Genomic DNA, 15,874 nt, shown 5'->3' with positions numbered 1-15,874 from the left:
GACAAGATTCCATGAAAATCCTAGAGGAGAACACAGGCAACACCCTTTTTGAACTTGGCCACAGCAACATCTCGCAAGATACATCCATGAAGCAAGAAAAACAAAAGCAAAAATGAATTATTGGGACTTCATCAAGATAAAAAGCTTCTGTACAGCCAAAGAAAGAGTCAACAAAAAGAAAAGACAACCTACAGAATAGGAGAAGTTATTTGCAAATGACATATCAGATAAAGGGCTAGTATCCAAGATCTATAAAGAACTTATTAAACTCAACAGCAAAGAAACAAACAATCCAATCCTGAAACACGCAAAAGACATGAACAGAAATTTCACAGAGAAAGACATAGACATGGCCAAGAAGCACATGAAGAAAATGCTCCGCATCACTGGCCATCAGGGAAATACAAATCAAAACCACAATGAGATACCACCTCACACCAGTGAGAATGGTGAAAATTAACAAGGCAGGAAACCACAAATGTTGGAGAGGATGTGGAGAAAGGGGAACACTCTTGCATTGTTGGTGGGAATGTGAACTGGTGCAGCCACTCTCGAATACTGTGTGGAGGTTCCTCAAAGAGTTAAAAATAGACCTGCCCTACGACCCAGCAATTGCACTGTTGGGGATTTACCCCAAAGATACAGATGCAGTGAAACGCCAGGACACCTGCACCCCAATGTTTATAGCAGCAACGTCCACAATAGCCAAACTGTGGAAGGAGCCTCGGTGTCCATCGAAAGATGAATGGATAAAGAAGCTGTGGTCTATGTATACAATGGAATATTACTCAGCCATTAGGAATGACAAATACCCACCATTTGCTTCAACGTGGATGGACCTGGAGGATATTATGCTGAATGAAATAAGTCAATTGGAGAAGGACAAACATTACATGGTCTCATTTATTTGGGGAATATAAAAATTAGTGAAAGGAAATAAAGGGAAAGGAGAGAAAATGAGTGAAAATATCAGTGAGGGTGACAAAACATGAGAGACACCTAACTCTGGGAAATGAACACGGGGTAGTTGAAGGGGAGGTGGGTGGGGCATTGAGGTGACTGGGTGATGGGCACTGAGGAGAGCACTTGGCAGGATGAGCACTGGGTGTTACGCTATATGTTGGCAAATTGAACGTGAATAAAAAAAATTGAAAAGACATAGCAAAAAAAAAAAGATTAAAAAATCCATTCAAACAAGAATATGTATATGAATATTTATAGCAACTTTCTTCATAATTGCCAAAAGTGGAAAAAATACTCCAAGTGTGTTCAACTGAGAATGGATAAATAAATGGCGGCACATCCATACAATGGAGTGTTATTCAGTATGAAAAGGAACAAACCATTAATGAATTTCAACTGCATATGCTAAGGAAAATGCATCAGATATAAAAGGTCATCTACACTACTTTATGATTCCATTTATATGTCATTCTGGATAAAGAAAACTATAGAGATGGTTGAGAGTTGGGAATTGGGTAAATTGACTTTAAAGAGATAGCGAAGAGGGGATTTTTTTGAGAGGGGATTTGTCTTTATTTGGGAGTGGTGATCACACACTGCTATTCAGTGTCAAAACTCATAGGACTATGTACTAAAATGATAAATTTTAGGACTATGTACTAAAATGATAAATTTTATTCAATGTACATTAAAAAGTAAAGACATGATTTTTTTTAAGACCTAAAAATTTTTAAAAGTAATGCTAACTGCCAAGAGATGGGCTAAGCTACTCTAGGTTATCACCACTGCCCACCAGGGCCTTCCCCAGTGTGCCACTTAGATGGAGCTTACCAAAACTCTACTTTTTTTGATTTGTAATGACCAATCTGGCTTTAGCGTGTGAAACCCAAAGCATTCCACCCACAGACCTAATAAAGGCATGTGCCTCAAGTCCTGCCTCTCAATATGATTGTAAGGGCTGTATGGTAGAACAAAGGTATGATAGGCATAATACTTGTAGAAGAATAAAGCCAGAGAAACTTCCCTGAGAGATATGAAAGCATAATATAAAGCTATATGACTTCAGAGCAATGAGACCTTGGCCGTATTGATCAGTATAATAGAGTAGAGCTCTTCAAATTTTTTTTTTTTTTTTTTTAATTTTTATTTATTTATGATAGTCACACAGAGAGAGAGAGAGAGGCAGAGACACAGGCAGAGGGAGAAACAGGCTCCATGCACCGGGAGCCTGACGTGGGATTCGATCCCGGGTCTCCAGGATCGCGCCCTGGGCCAAAGGCAGGCGCCAAACCGCTGCGCCACCCAGGGATCCCGAGTAGAGCTCTTCAAAATAGGCATATACATCTCTACATAAATAGAGAAATTTTATATATCATCAAGTGGACACTCAAATCACTAGGATAAAAAAGCCATCCTGAAACAACAGGTGTTGCGTGAAAAAAAGAAAAATAAATCAAATTCCTATTTCAATCCATATAGGATGCCACAAAACATCATGCAACCCTTTAAAAAAAATGGTGTGGCAAGAGTTCAACATTGGTGTTTCTCTAACAACAGCTGATCTTTTGTCCAGTATATTTCCGATATACTGGGAGGTTCCAGATGGCCCAATATATTGGCTCGAACTTAAAATACTACTATTTGTGTTCTGTGGAAATGAAAATATTCCTGCAAGTAATGTTTTAATCTACTGAGTATCATTTATGTCATATTAGGATCAAAGAATATGAGAGTTGGTTTTTCTTGAGATAGGTGGAACAAAGACTTCAAATTATCTTATTCTTTCCTGGAAGTCAACGAGAAATCAGTATATTTTCATTTACAGTTCTATCCTTTCCAAAAGACTTTGAAAAAATCTGCTTATTAAGAGAACATAATTTTTTGGTTTCTTCCTTTACAAGTTTAAAGTATACTGGATTGGTTTTTCTCATCCCTGACAGACATGTTCAGCCAAATATTTCTGAAAACAAACTATAAAGATTAGTTCTTAGTAAGTTTGGGAAGTCCTTTATTGATATCATGGCCAGGAAAGGCTCAATAATATTTTTGTCTCTAGAAAAATTTCTGTATTTGAAGAATTTATAGAATGAAAATATTATTTCTCAAAACAACTTGACACTCAGATGATGCAATTTATTCAAGTTCACAACCTCGGTGAGGGTCACATCTGAGATTCGAATCCAGATCTGCCTGGTTGCAAAGTCAGTATTGGTTTTCCCCCTTTATCATTCATACACAGAAGGAATGAAATAGCAACTGTGTCATGTAATTTAGGTAAATAACCAGGTGAAAATGCAATAAGTTATTTTCGTTTTGCCTTAGAAGGAGATATGGAGTTCATGTATGAGTTCAGGTACAATTTCATATTATGTAACTATAAACTAATGTTTGTATCTGATTGGTGAATATATTCCGTCTTAAACATGTGTGTTCTTCCTTCCTATATGCATTTACCATTCCATTGCATAAAATGGATTTGAACAGATTTTTATAGCATAAAGTATTTGATCTGGATGCCCAGGTGGCCCAGCGGTTTAGCGCCTCCCTTAGACCCAGGCCGTGACCCTGGAGACTCCGGATCGAGTCCCACATCAGACTCCCTGCGTGGAGCCTGCTTCTCCCTCTGCTTGTGTCTCTGCCTCTCTATCTCTCTCTTTCTCTCTCTATCTATCTCTGTCTCTCATGAATAAATAAATAAAATCTTAAAAAAGAAGAAGTAAGAAAATTAAAATTAAAACCATTTCCAGTTTACATTGGAGAGTCTTAGGTAAATTACTTTCTTGTGTTGGTCCTTATGCTCTCCTGGACATCACTGAAGTGAGCTTTATTTCAGAAGAAAAGAAATTTGATTCACTTTGATGTCCCACTCTGAATAGAAAGCTTGGGCTTGGCAAATACTAAGGAGATTAAGATGTGAGAGATATTTTGGCTAATTTGAATATACTTTTGTTCATAATGGAAGGAATGGCCAGCCAGAGTCAAAATTTCGATCTTCAAGAATCAAGAAAAAATGACATATTCATAGCAATATCATAAATTGATTCAAATATGCTATAGAAACTTTAGTTCGACCTCATTGGTGACAAAGTTTTAGAAATCTATTTTATGTTCATTTTTGTGGCCAATTATCCTTGGTCTGAAAATATTTTTTTTTTTACCATTTCTTAGGCTTTAAATTACAGAAATCACTTGAGGCAGATATTTAGAAATCTATTTTATGTTCATTTTTGTGGCCAATTATCCTTGGTCTGAAAATATTTTTTTTTTTTTTACCATTTTTACAATTTCTTAGGCTTTAAATTACAGAAATCACTTGAGGCAGATATTTTGGCAAATCATGTTTTGGGCATAAGTTAGAGAAATTTTTATTCTGCCTTTTCCATATTTTATTTGAAATAGGCTAACTATGATTTGGAAAATTCCTTCCAGATATTCCCACTGGAGATACACCAAAGAAATTTTCTCAAAGCTAAGAATTATATTATATATTTCACATGTATTTTTAAGTATTTAAAAATGTGTTTATTACATTTTTGTAACTTGATTGAATGGGGTAGCCTATCTTGATTAATTTTTTCCTTATGCAAATAGCCAGAGGACACACAGAAATAGGAAACTAATACAGGAATATTGGACTTTTTCTACTTTCCCACGTAATGAAACAGTGTTATTGAAACTTTTCAGAGCCATCTAGTCCCTAAAAATACAATAGCCATTATAAGAATTTAGATAGATGATTGATGATAGAAAGATGATAGATAGATGATAGATAGATAGATGATAGATAGATAGATGATAGACAGATAGTCCCTCTTTTTAGAGAGGTAACTCAGAGATGTAAAACTTCACCTATTTGGGCATCTACAGGAAGAACTAAGGATTTTAAGAAATTTAAACTGGCTTATTTGCTCTTGGAATTTGGATAGGTATAACTTTGCAACCTCCATGGAGAGGTTTATCAACAAATTAAACAATTGTTTTTGCATTTGTTATCTATTTGCTATTAAAACAGGTCACCCCACACCTTGGTGGCTTAAGACAGGAATAATTTATTCTTCACATGGTTTCTGCTGGTTAAGATTTTAGGGAGGATTCGACTGGAAGTTCTCTTTCAACCAGGATCTTTTACGCAGTCACAAGCATGTGTTGGCTTGGACTACAGAAACCTGAAGTTTGATTGAGGGTGAAGTATACCCACTTTGAAGATAGATCCCTCATATGGTTGGCAATTGACACTAGTCATGGATTGGGGGCCCCTGTTCATCTTTCAGGACTGCTTGGTTGTCTTCACAGCAAGGAGGATACCTTCTCCACAATGGTCTGAAAAAGAATGAACCAAGTAGAAGCCTGGTTCTAATGACCTAGTCTCGGGAGTCACACAAGTCACTTCTGCTGCATAAAATTAGTTGAAACAATTACAAAAAGGAAGGAACATAAATCGCTGTTGGGTGGAACGATGCCAATGTCAGATTGCAATGAGAGGCAGTGGGATGGAATGTATATTGGTTTAGTTACCTTTGTTAAATATAATCTGCTACTGTTCTGAATTTCAGATTCAAGAAATGGTGAGCATCCACCATGTTCCAGGCCTCTGCTTTGCTGTTTTGTTTAGGCTAATTTGAACTTTAAAATGACCTTGTGAGGGACACCTGTGTGGCTCAGTGGTTGAACATCTGCCTTCAGCTCAGCATGTGATCCCAGAGTTCCAGGATTGAGTCCCACATCAAGCTCACTACATGGAGCCTGCCCCTTGTCTCTGCGTCTCTCTGTGTGTCTCTCATGAATAAACAAATAAATCTTTAAAAAATAAAAAAATAGCCTTGTGAGCTAGATATTATTTTCTTCATTTTATGAAGAGAAAACTGAGGTTAAGATAAATTAACTAGTTTTTTCAGCTCTTCACATAAGGAATATAGAGGATACAGCATGATGATTTAGATTAACATGAATTCAAATTCTTGTTCCATTACTTACTATATGATTGAAAGCAGTATCAATAATTAGTTACAAATCCCCCCAAAACTTTTAGAAAAATACATATTTTGTAATGATAAAACACATCACTTATATTGTGTTTCATGGTTTGCAAACGTCATTCACTTAATTAACCATTGTAAATTGTCTGACAGATAGGGAAATTGAGTGAGGCTAAGTGATATTTTCATGTCTAGGAAGAGGCACAGTCAGATTTAGAGATGCTTCAGGCAAGAACTACATCTGGAGTTACATGTACTAATAAATTCCCTATCATTATTGAAGCTATTTGAGTTGAGTTTCTCACATGCAACTAAAAGTAAAATAACGAATGAATGAATGAATGAATGAATAAGTAAATAAAACTAAATTAAAAATTCATGTGAAATCTGTTATTATGTCCTATAAAAATTAATAGTTTACTAAATTTGAAAGACTTGTTTACCTCCAACCAATATTAGTTATATTCTTGGAGCACAGAACTTTGAATGGAAAGAAATTATGTCCACCAACATGGAGAATCATTACAATACATAATAGGTTATGTTGGGAATTAACAAAAAGACAACTGTGAGGCAGGTTCTTTTAACAAAGTGCTGAAAGAAAAAAGAAACTTGCAGCCAAGAATACTGTACCCAGAAAGGCTCAGAATTGAAGGATAGAGTTTCCCAGACAAACAAAAGTTAAATTCATCACCACTAAACCAGCCTTACAAGAAATGTTAAAGCAGCATCCCTAAATGAAAACTAGTGGCCATAACAAACAGTAAGAAGATTATGAAAAGAGGAAACTTCACTGGTAAAAGAAAACATACAGTAAAGATAGCAGAGCAATCACTCATAAAGCTGATATGAAGGTTAAAAGATATAATGTAGTAAAATAAGTTACATCAACAAAAATTAGTAAAGGGATACATAAAATTAAAAATGCAAAATTTAAATAACCATCAACTTAATATATATTGTTATATACATAGGATGTTATATATGTACCGCATAGTAACCACAAACTAAAGTCTATAATAGATTCACACAAAATAAAGAGAAAGAAATCCAAGGATAACACTAAAGCAAGTCATCAAATCATAAGGAAAGAGAGCAAGAGAAAATAGAACATAGAAGAACTACAAAAATATCCAGAAAACAATTAACAAAATGGCAATAAGTACATACTTATCCATGATTAATTTATATATAAGTGGACTAAATACTCCAATCAAAAGATGTAAGGTGACTGAATGGATAAAAGAAAACAAAATCTAGCTATATACTGCCTGCAAGATACTCACTTTTGATCTAAAGACACATAGAGACTGAAAGTGAAGAGAAGAAAAGACATATTCCATACAAATAAAAGAGAAAAAAAAGGTGGAGTAGCAGTGCTTTTATCAGACAGAAGAGACTTTAAAACAAAGACTGTGGCAAGAGAAAATAGGAGTACTACACATACAATGGTGAAGGGATCAATTAAAAAAAAAAAGATATACGATTTTCAGTATCTATGCACCCAAACCTGGAGCACATAAGTATATAAAGCAAACATTAACAGACATAAAGGGAGAAATTGACAATAACATAATAACAGTAGGGGACTTTACCATCCCACTTTCATTAATGGATAGATTTTCCAGACAGAAAATTAATAAGGAAACAGCAGCTCCGAATGACATATTAAACTGGATGAGTTTAACAGATATAAACAATATTTCATCCCAAAACAGCAGCATACATATTCTCTTCAAGTGCACATAAAACATTTTCTGGGTTAAGCCACATATTAGGCTACAAAACAAATCTCCATAAATTTAAGAAGACGGAAATAATATCAAGCATCTTTTCCAACCACAATGCTATGAAACTAGAAGTCAATTACAAAAAAAAAAGATTGAAAAAAATGTGGAAGTTAAACAATATTCTACTAAGCAATCAGTCAATGAAGAACATGAATAGACATTTTTCCAAAGAAGACATACAGTTGACCAACAGACACATGAAAAGACGCTCATCATCACTGATCATTAGGGAAATGCAAATCAAAACAGCAATGAGATATCACTTCACACCTGTCAGAATGGCTAAAGTCAATAGCACAAGAAACAAGAGGAGTTGATGAGGATGTGGAGAAAGGGGAACCCTCTTTCACTGTTAGTGGGAATGTAAACTGGGGCAGCCACTGTAGAAAACAATATGGAGTTTCCTCAGAAAGTTAGTATTAGAACTACCCTAGGATCCAGCAATTGCATTATTAGGTATTTACCCAAAGAATACAAAAATGCTATTTCAACAGGATACATGCACCATGATGTTTATAGCAACATTCTCTACAATAGCCAAATTATGGAAACACCCCAAGTTTCCATTGACTGATGAATGGTTAAAGAAGATTATATATATGTAGAATGTAATACTAGCTATAAAAAAGAATGAAATCTAGCCATTTGCAAGGCATGGATGGAGCTAGAGAGTATAATGCTAAGCAAAATAAGTCAGTTGGAGAAAGACAAGTACCATATGATTGAACTCATATGTAGAATTTAAGAAACAAAACAAACAAGAAAAGGTGGAGGAAGAGAGAGGCAAACCAAGAAACAGACTCTTAACTATACAGAACAAATTAATGGTTACTGGAGGAGAGGGGGTGGGGGAATGGGTTAAATAGATGATGGGGATTAAAGAGGGCACTTGGGATGAGTACCAGGTGTTGTATGGAAGTGCTGAGTCACTATGTTGTACACCTAAAACTAATATTTCACTGTACATTAACTAACTGAAATTTATTATTTTTTCAAATGTTTTACTTTCATAGCTACTGTCTTGTTTCTTTATGCCACAGCAATATCAGTTTCCAGGTCTGTTCACAGGCTGATCACAGAGTTGTTCTATCCTGTAAACACTAAGTTGGCATTTTCAAGTTCTTCTTGGGGAACTTTGATGCTGAAGGATTTACTGTAAACAGGATCAATTATGCCTCTTTAGAAGGAAGTCTTCTTTGTTTTCACAAGCCTGAGTCCATGTATCATTGGATTTCCACAAAGGAGGCTGAACCTTGGCTCACATCTGTCTGAAGAAGTTGCTTGGCTCAAATGACATCAACATTCCATCTCCCTGCACTTGGGAGATAGTTCAGAGACAGAAGCAACTCCCCCAGCTCTACTTCATTCTGAGAACTGGGAATTAGCACTTTCCACCAGTGCCCATCCTTCACCAGGTCAGCTTCTGACAAAGGTAGGGAAACCTTTCCAATGACACAGTGGCAGGAGAACTTCTCAAAATCTACCATGGTTAGCAGCAGGATCCTCCTCTGCACTTCTGGGAAGGGGGTCCCTAAGGTGTAACACTCCTCAAACAAGAGTTTCTGGGTCTTGCATTGGACAAATGACCCACCTCTGTTTAAAGTTCTTTTGGTCAGTTAGGAGACAGATCTTATTTTTTAAATTTTTTTTAATAAATTAATTTTTATTGGTGTTCAATTTACCAACATACAGAATAACACCCGGTGCTCATCCCGTCAAGTGTCCCCCTCAGTGCCCGTCACCCATTCACCCCCACTCCCCGCCCTCCTCCCCTTCCACCACCTCTAGTTCGTTTCCCAGAGTTAGGAGTCTTTATGTTCTGTCTTCCTTCCTGATATTTCCCACACATTTCTTCTCCCTTCCTTTATATTTCCTTTCACTATTATTTATATTCCCCAAATGAATGAAGACATACACTGTTTGTCCTTCTCCGATTGACTTACTGCACTCAGCATAATACCCTCCAGTTCCATCCACGTTGAAGCAAATGGTGGGTATTTAGGAGACAGATCTTAATATAAGGGTTTGGGTGGGCCTTGTCCTGGCATGAGTCATCATGGGAGGTGGGGGTGGCAGGTCCTTGGCCTAAATCACCCTCACTGTCGAGTGGTTGTGCATCAGGTCATACAGAATGCTGAAGTGCAGCATACCCAGCTGATATTTGGACAAGCTCTCTTTATCTGTCAGAAAGTCCACATCATCACTGTTGGAATTGAGGGAGTATAGCTTGGGCTCAAACTTTCTGAAATAGCCAGCTGGAGCATAGGTCTGTCTGAGCATAGGAGCTAGGTGGGCTCCTTTTTGATGTTGAGAACGCCGAGTTCCATGTGTCTAATATCAATGAGTGGGGAGCTGGGTCATATGGATTTAAGACTTGAAATCCTCCAAATCAGGCTATACATAGACTTGGATGTGTCTGAGGATGAGCATCTTTGACCTATTGTAACTAATTAGAATTTAAATATAAACTTAAAAAAAAACCCAAAAATAATCTGTGGTATGCAATAAAAGCTGTTCTAAAAGGGAAGTTTATAGAAATACAGGTCTGCCTCAAGAGAAAAGAAAAATCTCAAATAAACAATCTAAACGTATGTAAAGTTCAAAGCCCCAAGTTAGTAGAAAAAAAGGAAATAACAAAGATCAGAGCAAAAATAAATGTAATCGAGAATAATGCAATAGAGAAAAATCAGTAAAACCTAGAGCTGATTCCTTAAAAAAATAAAGAAAATTGATAAACCTTTAGCCAGACTCATGACAATAAAAAGGACTCAAATAAATAAAATAGAAACTGAAAAAGCAGAAGTCACAGCTAATACCAAAGAAATACAAAGGATTATGAGACTACTACAAAAAATTATATGCCAACAAATTGGACAATCTAGAAGAAATAGATGAATTCCTAAAACATACAATCTTCCAAAACTGAATTAGGAAGAAATAGAAAATCTGAACAGACTAATAACTAGAAATGAAATTGAATTGGTAATCAAAAAACTCCCAGAAAGTACAAAAGTACAAATTGAGATGGCTTCACAGGTGAATTCTACCAAACATTCAGAAGAGTTAATATTTATTCTTCTCAAAATATTCCAAAAACTAGAATAAGAAGAAGAACTTTCATCTTTTGAGGCCAGCATTACCTTAACATCAAAACCAGATGAAACCACTACAAAAAGAGAAAACTATAGGCCAATATCCCTGATGAATATACACACAAAAATCCTCAAAAAAATATTTGAAAGTCAAACTAAAAAATACATTAAAAAATCATTCATCACAATCAAGTGAGATTTATTCTAGGGATGCAGAGAAGGTCCAATATATGCAAATCAATCAATGTAGAAACTACAATTATAAAATGAGGTATGAAAATTGCATGATCATCTCAATAGATCCAGAAAAAGTATTTGACAAAATTCAGCATCCATTCATAATAAAAACTCAAAACAAATGGGTTTAGAAGTTACATGCCTCAAAATGATAAAGCCCAAAATGACAAAACTATAGCTAATATCATAATGGTGAAACACTAAAAGTTTCTCCTCTAAAATGAGAAACAAGACGAGAATGTCAGTTCCCATTTTCATGACTAGGACTTCAACTTCGTGTTTTGTGCCCATGGCTTGCTGAACCCAGTTTTACTGAGTATCCTCTGATCCATGATATGTGAGCATAATCCTTATCCCCCTATCCTTGATATCTAGGTCATTAATCTGCCTTTAGTAGGAAATCTGTTAAACCAGTTAAGGTTGATATCTCTTAGCATTTTTTTCATTCACTGACCTCTCCATTCTGCTTGTAGGCTATAAATCCCTACTGTCTTTGCTGTATTAAGAGTTGAACTCAGTTCTCAATTGAATTCAGCTGAACTAAAGTCTCTTTCCTCTACTTCAACAGTCTGAATAAAATCTGTCTTGCCATTTCTAACAAGGGTCTGATTCAAAGCTTTATATTAGCAATTGATTGATGCAATTGACGCATGCAAACATACACTTATATTTTGTTCAGCCTAACCATATGACTCATTGCATCTTTGCTTTATGAAATAGACTACTTGAAAAGTAAGAAGAGGCTCCATGTCATGAAAGAAAATAATTATTCATGAAACTTTTTAAAGAAAGTGAGGTAGGTTTTATTTAGAAGGACTCTTGCAATAGATGGGGCTACTGCATGGTTTAACAATAGGAAGAGTGGGCTCAACTGCAAAAACAAGGAAGAATGGAAATTTATAGCCAAGGAGCAGGGTGTGTGTGTGTGGTCAGTGGATGTAAATTACCAAAAGGAAACACCAGGGGTAAGGGGGTATTTTCTGGCTAAACTGACCTAACAGAATTTTGCTGTGTGCAAGCCAGTGTGATCAAATATCACATAGGGGATCATGGAGAATGAGGAATCTGATCAGATATTGAGCATGCTTAGATATTGAGGGTGGGAAATCTGGCTAAGCTGATGTAGTAGGATTTCCTCTAAAATTAGACAATGCAGAAATAAACAGGAAAGCCCCAAATTAGGTCCTACTCAAGAAGAGAGCTCAGAGAGAGAAGCCTCACCAGAGTTTGGTCAAGGAGAAAATCTTTGTCAATACCTCCAAGTATTTCTTCTCTAATTCAGAAATTTGAAATTTATTATATCTAGAAAGATAAATATTTCCCTATAATCTTAAAAATGATATCCAATGGGGCAGGTAGCTATTACTCTCCTGTCCCTTGTCTCTCTGCTTGTTAGTTTCCTTTATTTTAAGAGAAATGCAAAAATCCCAGCAAACTATTGAAAATAAACTAGGAGTGGATTGCTGGTAGAGAACTTTCTGGTAACTTCACACTCAGGAGAAGGACAAATGGAGAAACTTACTTTTTCCTGCACCATGTCAGTTTAGGTACCAGAGGACTGGGCAGTGGAGGAAAGAGGCAGATTAACCAGGAAAAATCTTATTAGAAACAAGAAATTTGACATGAAGACATTAACATCAACAGCCCTACAACTGTAGAGGATAGAGGTCAGGAACAGAGAATGAAGGTAAATGAAACAATCCCATGTCTGTATAGATTTCCTTGGCTCAAGGATAGGTAAGAATAGAAACTAAATGTAGGCTATTAAAATCATTGTAGAATGAGGAAGAAAAAAAATGTCTCCTGGGAATCTGGAAAAGCAAAACTCTGCAAAATGATTTATTAGAGGATCTATTTACAAATTCCAGGGAGGTGTTTAGAATAATCTACAGAATAAATAGAGATATGGTCTCTTTAGAAAAGGAGCAGCAGGTCACACAGAGAGAACAAACAGATAAAAAGTGAAGAAAATGGAAGTGTAGGTAACAGAACAGCATGAAAAAGAAGGTAAATGAAGTAAAGTAAAGATTTCAAATAAATAAAAATACAATATTTAAAGGCAAATTCATACTGGCAGTAAGAAATGGAAATGCTTCAGAAGAAAAATCAAATGTAAGGCAGATAACAACTTCAATAATGTTTCTTAAATGCAGATGAAGAAACATAAAATTAAACTAATGAGATGACAGAGAATGTAGAGTGTTCATATGCATAATAGATGTTCCTAAATTTAGTTCAAAACAAACTAGAGGGAAATCTCAAGAACATCTGTATTAGTTTGCTGGGACAGGCAGTGTTGTTTTCTGGGGAGATACCTCCTCCTGGCTTGCACACAGCTGCTGCCTTTTTTTTTTTTTTTTTAAGACTTTATTTATTTGAGAGATAGAGAGCGGGGAGGGGTAGAGGTGGAGGGAGAAAGAATCTGAAGCAGACTCCACACTGAGCTTGAAGTCTCACTGAAGCTCCACAACCTCAAAATCACTACCCCAACCAGAAACAAGAGTTGGTTGCCTAGCCTACTGAGCCACACAGGTGCCCACAGGGCTGCCTTCTTGCTGAATCCTTACATGGCCTCAGTTTTCTCTGTGCGTGGAGAGAGAATCTCTGAACTATCTTCTTGTTTTCAGAAGACACCTGTCCTACTGGATTAGGGCCCCACCCTATGTCCTCATTTAACTTACCTAACTTACCTCCATAAAGGCCTTATCTTCAAATATAGTCACATGAGCTTTAGAGTTTCAATACATAAAATTTAGAGGAAACAATTCAGCCCACAACATCATCCATTTAGGGAAAAAAAAAGTTTCAAAAGTCTCCCAAAGCAGTTAGTATCATAGTTGAAGAATGCAACCTTAAAATCCAGAAAACAGTGGAACGAGGCATAAGAAGTTTTGATGGGAAAAGGTTATATAACTCAATTAATTTATATGTATGTTAGTACTTCATCTGTTAGAAGAACAAACATTAAACATAAATAAAAGCACACAAATGAGGAAGATATGACATTAATGGAGATTAAAGACACAAATAAAATGACTATTATACACTTCATTATAAAGCTAAAACTAAATATTAAAAAGTTTTCTAGGATGAAAGTTTAAATGTGGTAAAATATTTTTTAATTGAAATACTCAAAGACTGGAGAGTTGGTAACTAAGAAGCAGCAAAAAGAAGAAATAAAAATATGCCACATGCTTTGTTTAAAGTAGGTTTGACACAAAGATTCTCTGTCATTTTTGATACTCTTGATATTAACAGACTCCAGGAATTAGGCTAATGATTACCTATGAAAACATAAAAGTAATTATATCACTTATTTAGTTATTTTTATTTTTCCTATCTGGGAGAAGTTATATCCAACTTTCTGCAGGAAATCAAGTGTATATGATATAAAATATAAAAAAAATCATTGTCAGTAAAGGAAGTGGTAAAGGGTGCCATGCAAGAACATACAAAAACAGAGGTAGCCTTATAATATTCATGTAAGATAATGATTAAGAAAAAAAGTCATAAAAGATGTAGAACTTCATTGTTCAACATGGTATAAATATGGGTATTTAAATTTAAAATAATTTAAAATAATTAAAATTAAAAGTCCTTTCCTTAGTCATACTAGCAACATTTCAAGTGATCAATAACCATGTGTGGTTAGTGGCTCCTATATTGTATAGCCTAGATATGGAATATTTTCATTATGGCAGAAAATTCTATCATATGGTGCTGTTCTAAAGAGCACATTAATATAGACAGAAGATGAAATATACATATTATATTTGCCTTTGAATTCTTTTCCTATTTCACAGAGGGACCCACTCAGTGTTTTTCCTATTCTAATATTTGAAGAAAATACTAGGTGAAATGTGAAAAAAAGTATACATAGAAGTGTATTCATTATGCTATTATTTCCAATATTGAAATATTAGAGACAGTTTTTTGCACAATACATTATATTGTCTTGGCCAAATAAATATGTATCTAGCACCATTAGGTATGCAGTAAAATTAGTTAGACTTTTTAATTGAAGTGAAAACATATTTATGATCCCTTGTTACAAATAAAAAGAATAATGCTAAAAGAGGAAGTACTTCTACAAAAAGTCCAGAAAAGAACTACGAAAAATCTAGAAAATGATTAGCAAAATGGCAATAAGTACATATCTAGCAATAATTACTTCAAATATAAATGAACTAAATGCTTCAATCAAAAGCCATAAAGTGCATTCACGACCAAGACCTAACTCTATGCTGCTTACAAGAGACTCACTTTAGACCTAAAGACACATAGAGACTAAAATGAAGGGTGGAAGAATATACTCCATGCTTATTGAAGCTAAAAAACACTTGGGACACTTAGAGTAGCAATACTTACATCAGACAAAATATAAAAATATAATATATATATATATAAAATGCATACTATGTATAATGTATTAGACTTTAAAACAGACTGTAACAAGAGAGAAAAAATGATATTACATAATGATAAAAGATAAAGGGATCAATCCCAACAATGATCAATAATAATAGTAAGTATCTATGCACCCAACCTAGAAGCACCTAAATACATCCAGCAAATAGTAGCAGACATAAAGAGAGAAATTGACAGTAATACAATAATAATAAGGGACCTTAGCACCCTAATTACATCAATGTATAAATCATCCAGACAGAAATCAATGAGGAAACAGGGGGCTTTGAATGACGCAATTAGAGCAGATGGATTTAATAGATATACACAGAACATTCCATTAGAAAACAGCAGAGTACACATTATTTTCAAGTGTATATGAAACATTTCCAGGACAGAGCACGTTATC

At 35.2% G+C, this 15,874-nt stretch overlaps 1 pseudogene; it reads right to left on the bottom strand.

The window, feature by feature from the left end:
* Nucleotides 1–8,791: 8,791 nt before the first annotated feature.
* Nucleotides 8,792–15,874, bottom strand: part of LOC112908935 (synaptotagmin-17-like) — a 42,288-nt pseudogene continuing 35,205 nt past the window's right edge.

Source organism: Vulpes vulpes, chromosome 7, assembly GCF_048418805.1.
Source record: "Vulpes vulpes isolate BD-2025 chromosome 7, VulVul3, whole genome shotgun sequence".
NCBI classification, from domain to species: domain Eukaryota; kingdom Metazoa; phylum Chordata; class Mammalia; order Carnivora; family Canidae; genus Vulpes; species Vulpes vulpes.
The sequence above is the reverse complement of the archived record's forward strand: the minus strand, read 5'-3'. Positions and strand labels throughout refer to the sequence as shown.